The sequence below is a fragment of the Neophocaena asiaeorientalis genome, unplaced genomic scaffold (genome assembly GCF_003031525.2).
Source record: "Neophocaena asiaeorientalis asiaeorientalis breed wild unplaced genomic scaffold, Neophocaena_asiaeorientalis_V1.1 scaffold88, whole genome shotgun sequence".
Lineage (NCBI taxonomy): Eukaryota > Metazoa > Chordata > Mammalia > Artiodactyla > Phocoenidae > Neophocaena > Neophocaena asiaeorientalis.
In genome coordinates, this window is record NW_020175683.1 from 918,537 (window position 1) to 935,611 (window position 17,075).

Below are 17,075 nucleotides of genomic sequence, written 5' to 3' on the forward strand. Positions count from 1 at the left end.
TCAGCCAATGTGTTCTAGTACCATTTTATATCTAAGAGGTCGGGAGTTTTCTAGGTCTTTGGAATTCATGTTCTCAGCAATTTCACCTACATACAGCATGGTATAAACACATTCCATTTTGGAATTTCAAGAAAATTATGATGGTGGTTGGGGATATAACTGGAAACCTATCTTTAAATGACTTTGAAAAAGAACTCAAACCAGTACAGAGGCATAGAGAAGATAGTAAATTTTTTAATTTAAGAGTCAACTTTTGAAATAAAGAAACCAAACTTTTTTTTAGGACTAGAATACAGTTTCACATAGCTGTTGATTCTCATTTTAAAAGGTTATAAGCAATTTTTAAACGAGTCATATATCTTGGTTTTTACAAGGAACAATAATAGAATTTCGCCACAGTATTTTCAATGGAATTAATTTGTTTTATTCAGAAGTCATTTTGTCCATCTGAAACCATGCTGGGTTACATCTCAGTTTCTGACCCAAATAATGATTATCAAACTGCTGGATGAATAACTGTAGAAATGAAAGATTTTTAGAAGGGTAGATAAATTATTATACAAAAATTGTACTTGTGTGTTATAAGATAATGACTTACTGCTTTGCTAGTTTAACTCTGGCTAATTTTTTAAACATGCAAATGATACATAAAATTAAAATAAAAAATTAAAATTCACCCCAAATTCTACAACTGAAAATAGCCATTATTAACAGTCTATGAATATAAATTCACATATCTCTCTAAACATAATAGATTGAGATTAGAACTTAAATTTCTCTTACAACATTTCGCATGCTCCCTCCAATATACCACAATGCTGTAAAGCATAATGTTGAAAGAGAAGTATGTAGACTGTATATATAGTGATGTTTGGGGAGTGCAAAAATCACTATGACCTGGGATGTAGTGATTAAGATCTTGGATAATATTCTTTGTAACTATTGGGAAACAATTCTATATGAGTTTTTTGTGTTTCTGCACATATTTAGAGGAGAGGCACTAACAGCCTTTTGTTCTGGACTATGTTAAAGTGTGAACAGCCTGGGAAGATACAGTATTTCCTTCAGTAAGTAGCAGAGAGGTGGTTTTTTTGTTTGAACAGTATAATAAAGTTTTGGCAGGTTTGCTTGTGGCAATTATAAAAAATTGGAGCCTCCCAAACTTGGAGTGCCTCAACTGTGTCTCAGACCTTTCACAATTCTTGACAGGGATGTGATTTTGTAGAAGAGCTGGAAATAACCTAAATGATCATTAATGGTGGACTGATACTAAAAATGTTGGTACATATATTCAGTGAAATAATATGCAGCCATTAAAAAGTGTTGTAAATTATTATTTAGTAACATAGAAAGAAGATTAAAATATAGTGCTTAAATAAAATATGAAATTTAAAGCTTATTTTATACTGTTTCTTTGGGAAAAATGACATAGTATATATGTATCAAATATTTTATATAAATAAGCATTGAAAAATTCTGGCTAGAAACACACCATACTCTTCACATTGGTTACTTCTGGGGAACAGGAAGTGAGAATGGGGTATGAATGGCAGATATCTGCAGAGGAGGAAAAGTTTCACTTAATATAATTCTGCAGTGTCTAATTTTTAAATGTCATATAAGATGTTTTAATTTTTAAAAGCACTTCAGAACCTAACAAACAATAATGAATAAGAGAGATCTCACTTGCAAATCAGATCCATGTGGTTATAGTTCTTGCTGCCTGTGTGACTTAAAGCAAGATATCTGACCTTAGTGAGTTTCAGTTTCCTCATCTATAAAATGGACATGTAATAATGCCTTCCTCATCTGTTTGTGGTAAGAATTTAACAAGTTTGCTCAGGTGAAAGACTTAGCATGGCTCCTGGTACAGAGTGCATTTAGTAAATATATGCTGTTATTAATGTAATTATTTTTGAATTAATTAAAATTAATTTTTCTGGCATTTCAAAATGTTGTGGATATGCCAAGATAAATTTTTTTAAAGGCAGGATGATAAATTGGTCCCCTATTATAAGTTTTGATATCATTTCTAGATGGTCCTATGAGAGATGAATGTTTTCCACTGGAACAAATCCTAGGATTCATAAAAAAGCAATTGAAGGAAAATGTCTGACAGCAGGTCCTGAGATGTGAACTCTGTTTCTAAGTTCTGTTTTTGTCTTGGTGTGTGCACATCCTGGTCACTATTCTTTCTCACTCAAGAGACAGAACTTTCTTTACTAAAATTTGATGAAGACATTAGTCTTTCTGTGCATTTGTGTGTGTGTGTGTGTGTGTGTGTGTGTGTGTGTGTAAGAGATGCCCTTTCCCTAAGAAGTTGTGAGGGCCATATGGCCTTCCAGTTTTTGGATGACATTGCGAAATGCAGTGCAATTTGCAAACAAAATGGCATACATCCTGGAGCAATTAAACTAATCCTTTTTTAATGACTAAGAATGCTATGTCCAAATTCCATACCATTTCTCCAAAATTGATCAATAACAAATACACAGAGTTAAACAAGGTATAATAAAGGAAGAAGGTAAGAAGTGCATTTTTTTATATTGTAGTCTAAGAACATAGATTTAAATCAGGTCCTAATTAAAAATAATCAAATGTCCCCCCCCCCCTTGTAAAGGCAATGAATGGGAATGTTTAAATCAACTATGGCAAACTCTATTATAGGTATTTTTAAAAATGAGATCGCAAAGCCTACAATGACATGGAAAATGTGCTCCTTCATTCTGTGTATGCAGGTCTTTTTCAGCTTAGGAATGTTTTCTTCTGTCTGTCTTCAACTTTTCACTTATTTAACAGAGCATGGTGGGCAGTGAGAAAGTAGGAAATGAACAGCACACATTTGGCTTAGAGTTTTACTGTAATCATTGCTAACATTTATTGAAGGCTCTCTACATGCCAGGTTGTTTTAAGTAAAACTTGTTATGTCAGCACATGGAACATTTGAAGCAGATATTGTAAGTATCCACATTTTATAGATAGGAAAGTTGAGGCACAGGGAGGTTCAGCAACTTGCTCCAGGTGCCCCAGCTTAGAAGAGGCAGAGCCAGGATTTCATCCTAGGTGATTAGACTTGAGTGCACCCTGAGAACTTTCTGTAGCTGCCGCACGTGATCTTGTATCTTTCTCAGGAAATCTGCATGTGAGGCCTCTATTTTTCTATCCGCCACATTTTTTATCTCTTCTCTTACTTTTTTTTTTTAAGAGGAGAATGGAGGGTACCCTTTTCACATTCAGAGGGGATAGATTCATTTATCATTCATACTGTTGATTTGGCTCTTCAGACTGTCAATTCTGCTTGTTGCTGTCTCTGGAGTAAATTTAAAACCTTCTATTTTTGTTCTTACTGAAGATTTGCCTTATCTCACCTCTCTCACATTTAATTTCATTTTATTGCCTTTAATCTTAAAATTAGGCTCCATTATAATGTAGCAAGCATTACTTAGTTATACATGGTATATCTGGGGGAATTGAGTATATACCTGCCAGAAAAACTAGGAATCTCTCTTTGAATGTCAGAAAGCAACATGGCCTTAAAAAAAGTGTGTGCATGTAGGGGGGTGGGTATAGTAGAAGACCAACTGTGTGTGTGTGTGTGTGTGTGTGTGTGTAGGGGGTGGGCATAGTAGAAGATCAACAAAGTGTGTGTGTGTACGGGGTGGGCATACTAGAAGATCAACAAAGCACATACAACACAAAATTTGCTTGAGAATTCTACCACCCATAACCACATCCAAATACTGTACCCTCTCTTTTTATTAGACATTTCCTTGTCTTTCAGTTTTCCGGAAGCAAACACATAAGATCAATATAACTGAAGATATATTTTAAGTTATTCCTTAAATATCTGTCAGCATTTTTGAATGTAGTCAAATTAATGTATGATGGGCAAATTGGCTCTGTTGCATTCTATAATTATTGCTGTCAGGATACTTCCAGCTAGAGATGGAATTGTTTCTGCATTTATCATTCTCTGTTCCTGCTTATGTATTTGTCAGTGCAGCTGTGATTCATTTATTTTATAATACTGCAGCTAATTGTGTATGGGCTATTTGATCAAAAACAACATTTTAACAAGAACCAAAATAGCCAAGGCAAGGAAAAAATGTAATTATATAACAATGTTAGAACTTTTTTGGGAAGCAGCATTGAAAAAGATTACGCATTTGTATAGCTCTGAAAGCCAAATAATAATTACAGTGGCTTTGTTCTGTTGTCCATATTGTCCAAATCTGGATTGGTAAGCCAGAAAGAGAAAAGTGAATTATCCCTCATTATCTTGTTTGATTTGGCCCTTTAAATGGTCAATATTGCTAAATTGCCCTTTGGGTGGGAAGAAATTAGATTCCATCATATACCACTAAAGGTCTCTTTTCATGGCTGAATGTTTTTGAATTCATGAGGCACAGAATGCCATGATAAAGTAAAGATAATTATGAATGCAATTATTAGTCATTTATGCCATCAACATACAACATACAGATGGATCATTTGCTCAGAAATTTGCAAGGCACTTAGAAACACTGAAAAAACTCCAGGAGCTAAAGTAAACTTGATTTGAAACAGTGAGAGTTAAGGTATATGCTCCTGACATTAATTTTTGTGCAAAATACATTTCAAATAAGGTAATTGCCCTTTCTTATGCCTTTGTGGAGGATCATCAAACGTGGGTATAAGAACACTTTGAATAGTAATCCTGTAGATTAAGCCCACTGTTATATGAATGAAAGATAGTATGAAGTCAGCATTGCTGGGCACTTGAATAAATTTTGCAGGAATGAAGAAATCTTCCTTGTAACAACTTCTGTTATCTTCTAACAAAAGTGGTTTGGTTTGATAAAATAAACACCCTTGAGGAGTAGTAGTTGTTGTGATCCCACCAAGCAGGTTTTCCCATTCACATACTCTGTGGTAGCACACCCTAACATTTACTTTGGGGACATGTTTCTTCCTTCTTATTGTGATCCTGGGAGAACTCCCAATCACTGTTCCCTTCCTGCTGGTCAACAGATTGATCATGTATCCCCCGCAGCTGGTCCAATCATGCTGTTGAATCACCATGGACACAGTGATTAAAACCAGACAAAGTGTATGGCTCACACCATGATTGAGGGCAGTTCGACTCCTCCCCAGGACGTTTCTGAGTTAGAGTTGGTGAAATAGTGTTCTTGCTAGCTGAAATAATGATGAGCAAAAGTGGCCTAAAGTTGGTGGGGTCATAGTCCCTGTAACGTGGATAAAAACAAGTAATGGTGGGAGGGTGCGGGGAGGAGCGTGGAGAGGAGAGCAAGGTAGTTCTTAACTGACTAAATCATTGAGTCCCTGAAGCTAACCACATCCTTAGACGTCCTAACTGCAAAAACTAATACATTCCTTTTATTATTTAAGCTCTTTTGAATTGTATTAATACTACAATTAACTGAAAAATGTCACCAATTAAAGCCGTCTGTTCTGACTGGTAAAAAAAAAAAAAAAAGATTTGCTGGAAATAGAATATTTAACTGGAAATAAAGTATTTATTTTGGTAGCCGATAAGATTTCCTGTGTTGCTAAAGTAACTTGTAGGATTTAGTGTTCAATTTCCTTGGCAATATGGAAATCTCCTATAAATAAACAGCTAGTAGTAAGAGTAATGGTGAGTAATGATGGCAAGGCATTCTAAATTTTAAAGCTGTATATGAATATATGGACAATGGTATTAGTATGTTATTACAGTAGTACACAATTTTCAAAATACTTCAGAGAGCGAGCTGCATTATGTTGAAGGTAAAGGTAAAGTAAGTGATAAATTCACCAAAGAAAGGAAAGCAATATTGATATTCAACAAAAACACATCTGTACAAATGGACGTCATTAACATTTATTCAGTGCCCCTGGGGTGTTTTCACATATGTAATATTGTTTTATCCTCACATCCACCCTGTGAGGTAGACATTAATATCCTTATTTTGCAGCAAATAAGCTTCTGTAAGGACACATAATTTTTCCTAAGGTCATATAGTTTAGTAGTTCTTACACCATACCACACAACCTCTGATAACAAATGACCAGCAAATTGCTGTATTTGCTGGTGTTTAATTTGTAGAAATGATAGACATTGTGCAGCATATACAATTAATTGGAAAAATACAGGGAATTTTGTTTGAAAAATCAGTGTGCAACATATATAAAGATTAATCTGACTTTTGGGGAAGAAGAGAACCTGAATATTTTTTAAAGGAAAAATATTAATTTTTGAGTAAACAGAAATAAAAATTTCAGGTGCTCAAAAATATCAGGTACCAAAAATTGGTAAATTTTTAAAAACTTAGAACAAATGGTTAATATAATTAATATACAAAGAGCTCACGTAAATCAGTGAGAAGGTAAATAATTTGATAGCAAAATGAGCAGAAGACATGAATAGGCAATTCAAGAAGAAGTACATTAGGGACCTTCCCTGGTGGCACAGTGGTTAAGAATCCGCCTGCCAATGCAGGGGACACAGGTTTGATCCCTGGTCTGGGAAGATCCCACGAGCCACAGATACTGAGCCCATGCACCTAGAGCCCGTGGTCTGCAACAAGAGAAGCTGCTGCAATAAGACGACAGAGCACCACAGTGAAGACTAGCCCCTGCTTGCTGCAACTATAGAAAGCCCGCGCGCTGCAACAAAGACCCAGTACAGCCATAAATACATACATACATACATACATGCATACATGCATACATACTGAGAGGGGTAATCAGCTGTGTCAAGTGAATGAGTAAAAGGGATGGACAGTGTTTCTAAGCAACACTGCAATAAACCACTCACATTAAAAAAAAAAAAAGTACATTAAACATATGTAAAAAGTTACCTAGAGAGCTTCAAGATGGCGGAAGAGTAAGACATGGAGATCACCTTCCTCCCCACAAATACATCAGAAATACATCTACATGTGGAACAACTCCTACAGAACACCTACTGAACGCTGGCAGAAGACCTCAGACTTCCCAAAAGGCAAGAAATCCCCACGTTCCTGGGTAGGGTAAAAGAAAAAAGGAAAAACAGAGACAAAAGAATAGGGACGGCACCTGCACCAGTGGGAGGGATCTGTGAAGGAGGAAAGGTTTCCACACACTAGGAAGCCCCTTTGCGAGCGGAGACTGTGGGTGGTGGAGGGGGGGAAGCTTCAGACCCATGGAGGAGCGCGCAGCCACAGGGGTGCAGAGGGCAAAGCGGAGAGATTCCCGCAGAGAGGATCGGTGCTGACCAGTGCTCACCAGCCTGAGAGGCTTGTCTGCTCACCCGCTGGGGCAGGCGGGGCTGGGAGCTGAGGCTCGGGCTTCGGAGGTTGGATCCCAGGAAGAGGACTGGGGTTGGCTGCATGAACACAGCCTGAATGGGGCTAGTGCGCCACAGCTAGCTGGGAGGGAGTCCAGGAAAAAGTCTGGAGCTGCTGAAGAGGCAAGAGACTTTTTCTTGCCTCTTTGTTTCCTGGTGCGCGAGGAGAGGGGATTAAGAGCGCTGCTTAAAGGAGCTCCAGAGACAGGCACGAGCTGTGGCTATCAGCGCGGACCCCAGAGACGGTCCTGAGATGCTAAGGCTGCTGCTGCCGCCACCAAGAAGCCTGTGTGCAAGCACAGGTCACTATCCACACCTTCCCTACTGGGAGCCTGTGCAGCCCGCCACTGCCAGGGTCCTGTGACCCAGGGACAACTTCCTCCAGAGAACACATGGAGCACCTCAGGCTTGTGCAACGTCACGCTGCCCTCTGCCGCTGCAGGCTCGCCCTGCATCCGCACCCCTCCCTCTCCACCGGGCTGAGTGAGCCAGAGCCCCTGAATCAGCTGCTCCTTTAATCCCATCCTGTCTGAGTGAAGAACAGACACCCTCAGGCGACCTACACGCAGAGGCGGGGCCAAATCCAAAGCTGAATCCCAGGAGCTGTGCGAATAGAAAAGAGAAAGGGAAATCTCTCCCAGCAGCCGCAGGAGCAGTGGATTAAATCTCTGCAGTCAACTTGATGTACCCTGCATTTGTGGGATACCTGAATAGACAACGAATCATCCCAAATTGAGGAGGTGGATGTCGGGAGCAATGATATATATATTTTCTTCCCTTTTTCTCTTTTTGTGTGTGTGTATGCATATCTTTCTGTGTGTGATTTTGTCTGTATAGCTTTGCTTTTACCATTTGTCCTAGGGTTCTGTTCGTTTTTTTTTTTTTTATAATAGTTTTCAGTGCTTATTACCATTGGTGGATTTTTTTTGGCTTTGTTGTTCTCTTCTTTCTTTCTTTAATTACTTAAAATATTATTTTTAATAATTATTTTGTTTTTTCATAACTTTTTAATTTAATTTAATTTTACTTTATTTTATCTTTTTCTTTCTTTCTTTCTTTCTCCCTTTTATTCTGAGCTGTGTGGATGACAGGCTCTTGGTGCTCCATCCAGACGTCAGGGCTGTGCCTCTGAGGTGGCAGAGCCAAGATCAGGACATTGGTCCACCACAGACACCCAGCTCCACGTAATATCAAACAGCAAATATCTCCCAGAGATCACCATCTCAATGCCAAGACCCAGCTCCACTCAATGATCAGCAAGCTACAGTGCTGGACACCCTATGACAAACAACTAGCAGGCCAGGAACACACACCACCCATTGGCAGAGAGGCTGCCTAAAATCATAATAAGGTCAATGACACCCCAAAACACACCACCAGATGTGGACCTGCCCACCAGAAAGACAAGATCCAGCCTCATCCACCAGAACACAGGCACTCGTCCCCTCCACCAGGAAGCCTACACAACCCACTGAACCAACCTTAGCCATGGGGGGCAGACACCAAAAACAACAGGAACTACAAACCTGCCACCTACAAAAAGGAGACCCCAAACACAGTAAGTTAAGAAAAATGAGAAGGCAGAGAACACATAGCAGATGAAGGAGCAAGGTAAAAACCCACCAGACCTAACAAATGAAGAGGGAATAGGCAGTCTACCTGAAAAAGAATCCAGAGTAGTGATAGTAAAGATGATCCAAAATCTTGGAAATAGAATGGAGAAAATACAAGAAACATTTAACAAGGACCTAGAAGAACTAAAGAGCAAACAAACAGGGATGAACAACCAAGAAGTGAAATTAAAAATTCTTTAGAAGGGATCAATAGCAGAATAACTGAGGCAGAAGAATGGATAAGTGACCTGGAAGATAAAATAGTGAAAATAACTACGGCAGAGCAGAATAAAGAAAAAAGAATGAAAAGAATTGAGGACAGTCTTAGAGACCTCTGGGACAATATTGAACACACCAACATTCGAATTATAGGAGTCCCAGAAGAAGAAGAGAAAAAGAAAGGGACTGAGAAAATATTTGAAGAGATTATAATTGAAAACTTCCCTAATATGGGAAAGGAAATGGTCAATCAAGTCCAGGAAGCACAGAGGGTCCCATACAGGATAAATCCAAGGAGAAACACGCCAATACACATATTAATCAAACTATCAAATTTAAATACAAAGAAAAAATATTAAAAGCAGCAAGGGAAAAACAACAAATAACATACAAGGAAATCCCTGTAAGGTTAACAGCTGATCTTTCAGCAGAAACTCTGCAAGCCAGAGGGAGTGGCAGAACATACATAAAGTGATGAAAGGGAAAAACCTACAACCAAGATTATGGAGGAAGGATCTCCCTCAGATACAATGGAGAAATTAAAACCTTTACAGACAAGCAAAAGCTAAGAGAGTTCAGCACCACCAGACCAGCTTTACAAGAAATGCTAAAGGAACTTCTTTAGGCGGGAAACACAAGAGAAGGAAAAGACCTACAATAACAAGCCCAAAACAATTAAGAATATGGGAATAGGAACATGCATATTGATAATTACCTTAAATGTAAATGGATTAAATGCTCCAACCACAAGACACAGACTGGCTGAATGGATACAAAACAAAACCCGTATATATGCTGTCTACAAGAGACCCACTTCAGACCTAGGGACACATACAGACTGAAAGTGAGGGGATGGAAAAAGATATTCCATGCAAATGGAAATCAGACGAAAGCTGGAGTAGCAATTCTCATATCAGACAAAATAGACTTTAAAACAAAGACTTTAAAACAAGAGACAAAGAAGGACACTACATAATGATGAAGGGATCGATCCAAGAAGAAGATATAACAATTGTAAATACCTATGCACCCAACATTGGAGCACCTCAGTACATAAGGCAAATACTAACAGCTGTAAAAGGCGAAATCAACAGTAACACAATCATAGTAGGGGACTTTAACACTCCACTTTCACCAATGGACAGATCATCCAAAATGAAAATAAATAAGGAAACACAAGCTTTAAATGATACATTAAATAAGATGGACTTAATTGATATTTATAGGACATTCCATCCAAAAACAAGGGACACGGGTTTGTTCCCTGGTCTGGGAAGATCCCACATGCCACAGAGCAACTAAGCCCTTGTGCCGCAACTACCGAGCCTGTGCTCCAGAACTCGTGAGCCATAACTACTGAGCCCGCTTGCCACAACTACTGAAGCCCATGCGTCTAGAGCCCGTGGTCTACAACAAGAGAAACCACCTCAGTGAGAAGCCCGCACACTGCAACGAAGACCCAATGTAGCCAAAAATAAATAAATAAAATAAATAAATTTATTTTTTAAAAAAAGGGAGAAAACTCAAATCAATGGAATTAGAAATGAAAAAGGAGAAGTAACAACTGACACAGCAGAAATAAAAAGGATCATGACAGATTACTACAAGCAACTATATGCCAATAAAATGGACAACCTGGAAGAAATGGACAAATTCTTAGAAATGCACAACCTTCTGAGACTGACCTAGGAAGAAATAGAAAATATGAACAGACCAATCACAAGCACTGAAATTGAAACTGCGATTAAAAATCTTACAACAAACAAAAGCCCAGGACCAGATGGCTTCACAGGCGAAGCCTGTGACCATATATATGAACATACATATATATGAGCATATATACACTACCATATATATGAACATACATATATATGAACATATATACAGTACCAGATGTAAAATAGATAGCTAGTGGGAAGCAGTTGCATAGCACAGGGAGATCAGCTCAGTGCTTTGTGACCCTCTAGAAGGGTGGGATAAGGAGGGTGGGAGGGAGGGAGACGCAAGAGGTAAGAGATATGGGGATATATGTATATGTATACTGATTCACTTTGTTATGAAGCAGAAACTAACATACCATTGTAAAGCAATTTTACTCCAATAAAAATGTTTTTAAAAAAACAAAAACAAAATCAAAAAACAAGTTACCTAATTAATTACTAAAAATGGGTATTAAAATAATGAGATGCTGGTCTTTTACATACCAAAATGGAAAATATTTTTAAAAATAACATATTTCATCAAATTACTTGTAAATGGTAACTCTGGAGAAATGGCTTTCCAACACTGTTAGTGGGAGTGTAAATTAGTACCACTCTTATATAGGGCAGTTTTTACAGCGAGTATCAAAAGTCTTAAAAATATGCCACACCCTTTGATATAGTCCATTTTGAGGGGTAAGTTTTACTAATAAATTAATCAGTAATTAAAAATTACATAAAACATCTTAAAAGAATACTCTTCACAATGTTATTTATCATGGAAAAAAAGTTGACTAAATTCAACATCTAACTATAAATAAATAATGGAATATTATTCAGTCATTATTCTATATTAAGTGTTAAAAATGCAAACAATGTGGATGTTCAACAAATGCACACTTGTTAAAGTGACAGTAACTCTTCTATGATAATAGGATAGTTAATTATTCTTACTTTAATATCATGGGAGATATTTATTATTTATTTCCACGTATGAAGAAGTAAGATCCCAGATTCCAACTAGTGGTCTTTATAAATCCTCTTCTTTGGACCACACTGTGGTAGCTCTCAATAACCAACAACAAAAAAAGAGAAATCTATTGCTGTTGGAGAGTCAGTTTGTAAAATCAGCCTAGGAGACAAGGTGACTATATGGCAATAAGACTTCATAATATTTGTACATTTTTATATAAATTAACAAATGGAAAGCATATTAATCAAAAGGTGGGATTGACCAGTGTAGCTAAGCATGTTTCTGAATCAAAAGTAACCAGATGGGATATTGTGAGTTATAGTTAAGAAATACATTATTTGGTCTTCATCCTGTTCTTAGCACAGAGCTCGTAAAACCTTTGGGGTTTCCTACATGATAAGAGTGATAAAGGTGGCGTTTGCTATTCATAACAACTAGCTTTATTAGCCCACACCTCAGTTTATGTTAATGAGGAGACTTTCAGAAAGCCCAGAGGATGGGCATTGGTTGCCACGGGACGAACCACTGGACTAGACAGTTGGAATTCACCACCACTCCACCCTGCCTCACCTCTGGGGAGGGGAAAGGGGCTGGAAATTTGAGTTCAGTTGCCAATGGTGAATGATTTAATCGATTATGCCTATGTAATGGAACTTCCATAAAAACTCAAGAGGACAGATTTGGAGAGCTTCCTAGGTGGTGAGCATGTCCACATGCTGGGAGGGTGGCACACCCCAGTACCATGGGAACAGAAGCTCCTGCACTTGGGGCCCTTCTTGACCTCACCCTATGTACCTCTTCATCTGGTTGTTTGTCTGTATCCTTTACCATATCCTTTATAATAAACTGGCAACATAAGTAAATGTTTCTCTGAGTTCTGTGAGCCACTCTAGCAAACTAATTGAACCTGAGGAGAGGGTTGTGGGAACCTTCAATATGTAGTCGTAGATCAGAAGCACAGGTAACAACCTAGACTTTAGAGTGGCATCTGAAGTGAGTGCAGTCTTAGGAGACTGAGCCCTTACCTGTGAGATCTGATGCAATCACTGGGTAGATAGTGTCAGAAATGAGTTAATTGCTTGGTGGTGTTGGCAAACACACAACAGACCGGGCAAGCTTCTACATCCCAGGTAGCTGGAGCACAGGGACCACAGCTGTAATTCTAATAATAGATTTTCTGGTCTGAATGACATTCCTAGTTGTCATCATTAATAAACATTCTGGTGTCATCCTCAGATTTGATTTTTGTTTAATCTCTGGGGCTTAAAAGTAGACAATGTTATGGGCTGAATTATGTCCCCCCAAAATTCCTATGTCAAAGTCCTAGCCCCCAGTACCTCAGAAGGTGACTGTATTTAGAGACAGCGCCTTTAAAGAGGTAATTTAGTTAAATGAGGCCATTAGAGTGAGCCCTGATCTAATCTGGTGGCCTTATAAGAAGAGGGAATTTGGCCACACACAGAGACACCACGATGTGCTTACTCCGAGGAAAGACCTTGTGAGGACACAGGGAGAAGATGGCCAACTGCAAGGCAAGGAGAGAGGGCCAGGAGGAACTAAACCTGCTGTCATCTTGACCATGGACGTCTAGCTTCTAGAATTATGAAAAATTTCTGTCACTTAAGCCGCCCAGTTTGTGGTTAGTATGTATGTATGTATGTATTTATTTATTTATTGGCAGCCCTGGCAAACTAATACAGAGTCAGCTAGCCACTACCTTAATTGCCCCCTCACACACTTCCATCAGCTTTCACAAGCTTGGCCACGTCCTGAGAATATATGCATGAGAATATACCTAAGTTTAGGGATGACTTGCATTTTCTTCTATTTTCTTCATTATGGACAAAATTTTCTATAATTCAAATGTATTTCTGTTATATTCTTCAAAAAGCTATCTTTAAAACAAACAAAAGCAAACAAAAGATAAGTTTGGAAAGTTTAAGTTCAGCTGTTTCCTTATGTTACACATAAGCACCTTTGTTTAACAAATCATAAAGTGCAATTCAACAATATATATATAAAATATGTCAGAATAAAAAATAGGAAATTAAGTGAAGCGTTACATGTTTTATGTGACTGACAGTATTCCATATATTTGGAAATATCTGTATGTTTGACTTTTTAAAACATAATTTAGAACAGCTGTGATTTGGACATAAGCTCTGTTGTTCCATCAGATACCTTTTTGATGGTTCATTCTAATAATAATGATAACTTGTAACCTTTCAAAAACATAGCCACCATTAGCTTTTAATAAAATTTCTTCTCTGTGTACATATATTGGGGGATCAAATGTTGAAAGACTACTGAGGGGTTCAGAAGATGTTTGAAAGTGGGAATGATTCCAGCGGAAATACAGCTGCAGAGGAATGTAGAGCATTAGAAGAACCAGCAGTGACAGAGGTGATACAGAAATGCAGTATGGGGGAGAAGGATCAAATTCAGGATACAAAAGAAATAAACTTGGTTTGGAGGAAACAAACCAAGATTTATGTGGCTTTTGATCAAATGTCAAAGTACAGGATATAGACAATGAGTAAGTGAATGCACAAGCAACTGAAATAGTTTATTCCCAGCTGACATTCCCAGTGACATTTCCTCACTTATTGGGGGAAAAAAAAAAAAAAAACAGTGGAAAATGAAAGTGACTTTATAAATCACTTTGTCCTTCACCTGTCAGCATCTAACCTTGCTATGCTTGTGTGGTAAAAAAATAATGCTTTAAGGCACAAAGCTCTTGCAACTGTGGAATGACTGGAAAAAGGATTTTTTAGAAAACCTTTCATCCTAAATGGCTTTGAAATATTGTACTACCCAGCTACATACTGAAATGGTTACTTCACATGGAAATGTACTTGGATTATACAAGTATGCCTTTAGGTGTAAATGCACTGGATTACCTTAGGAAAGGTAATAAAATAATAATAATAATGGATGCTGCCATTTATTGGGAAGTTTTATGTACTCTATTTGAAAGAAAATTTTAATAATAGCTCAATGGTACATGTTTACAGATGAGGAAATCGAGGGTCAAATAGTTAAAATACTTTGCTCATAGTCTCAGACCTGGCAAGTGGTAAAGATGGGATTTGAAATCAAGTTTGACTTGGAGCATCAGCACTTAACTTCTCCCTCCAGCCTCTGTGACCTCAATACTACCACCCTCTCTTGATCATTAAATGCCTGCTATCCTGGCCCTTTTCTGTTCCTTGACAATACTGATCTTATTTCCACCTCAAGATCTTTGCGTTTACTGTTCTTTCTGCCCAGAAGGTTTCTACCCAGAAAATTCTTCTTATGAGTTGCTCCTTTGGCTTCTTGATCTCAATTCAGATATCACCTCCTCAGGAAGCCTCCCTATCCAGCCCATTAAAGTAGTCCAGTTACTAATTACATTAAGCAGTTTCATTTTCTTCATGACATTTATCACTAACTGATATTTTCTTATTTTTATTTGTGAATATGGTTGTCTCTTCCCATCCCCTCACCAAGGATATGAACCTTATTCCCTAGAAAAGGGCTTAACACATAATTAGATACTCAACAGGTGTTTGAATAGTGAGTCTCATTTAACATATGTGACAGATACTTTTAAAAGGCATGATTATCCTTAACTTTATTAACATTTAAAATCTAACCAAAATTCACAAAGGTAAAATATCTTTCCAATGACTACTGAGTTAATATGTAGCAAAACTGGAATTCAAAACCAGGTCAGTATTATTCCAAAACCCATGCTCTTATTCAGAAAGCCATACTGCCTTGAGAGAAGTGACAGTTCTAGGAGCCACTAGTCTGTGTAGCTAAGGTGCCTGCTTCAGAAATGCCCTTAGTACGGAAGAAATGCCCTTGAAAAAAACAGTGGATCTCTGATTACTTGGAAGTTGTATTGGCTCAGAAGCACAATAAAAAGGATGTAGTAGAAAATCATTAGTTATCAGATTAAAAGTTTTCACATCACAAAGGCAAACATCATTGAAATTCAAGGGGAAACTTATGATGCTTTATTTTATAAATGTTGAAAGAAGAACTGGACACTAAATTTCAGAAGTTATCTTCTGGACTAAACTATTAATCGGTACTTTTCCACCTGGATATCTATATGGCCATTTCCATTTTGAAACTATGAAGGGGGTAGTTACAAGAATTTTATTTAAGCTAAAATGAAATTAAAAGATAATGCTAGCAAAAATAAAATCAATTGGTTTATCTACCTATGTTGACAGCTATATCTATCTATATATAAAACAGGTGTGAATTTTCAGGAAAGAGAACCAGCAGGAAAAAAAAAAACTTCCAATAACCAGTTCTATAGGAAAGCAATCCTTGTCTGAGTCAGAAAACTAGTCATTTAAATTCCCCAAACTGAAAAAGAATATAAGATTATTTGCAGATTGGTGTATTACTTCCAGAAGGAGAGATGTATGATGTTAAAAATGACTATTGGGTTCATTTTCTGAAAGCCCGGCAGTCCCTCCAGATGGGAGTGTAGTCATTCATACGTACCTGCATTAGTTGTGCTTTCCATCTGTCTCCACTTCAGTCTCCAATTGGATTATTCTATCCTGGCATAGTACAGCTCAAATTTATGTTGTAACATTTTGTACCTATGTCCAGAAGCTCACATGGTAACATGGTAAATGTGCAAAACTTTTTAAACGTCTATGTTCATTTGGTTCTCCTACAGGACCAATTCAGATCTCATAGAGAAGTTTAAGAGAGATTTCTCTAAAATCACTGTATGTGGTATTTAGGATACTCTAGTCTTTTGTTTTTTTCTTCAATAGTTATAATACTGAGGATTATTTTTTCTTAGGGTTAAGTAAATGTAGTTATACTAACACATAAGGGAAAATAATCTACAAAACAAACCACAGTAAAGGGAATTGATTTCTGGATATTTTCATTAAATTCTTTCAGGGTGATTCCACTCTTTACATTTCCTGATAACCTTATGAAAACTATAATTAATAAAACCATATAGTATGTTTAATAATAGCAAAGGTATATATAATATGTTGACCTGCTGTGTCCAGGGCACTATTTTAAGTACTTTACATGAATCTCCATAAAATATAAATATATTTATTTTTCTTGTTTTAGGATGAGGAAAGAGGATGAGGCAGAGAGATGTTAGGAAACTTGTACAAAGTCATACATCAGTGAGACCTGAGATTCTAACCCAGCAGTCTGGCTCCAGAGGCTGAGCTCTGAGGCACTAATCTGTGCTGATACATTATCAAACATTTATTTTTCACTACTGT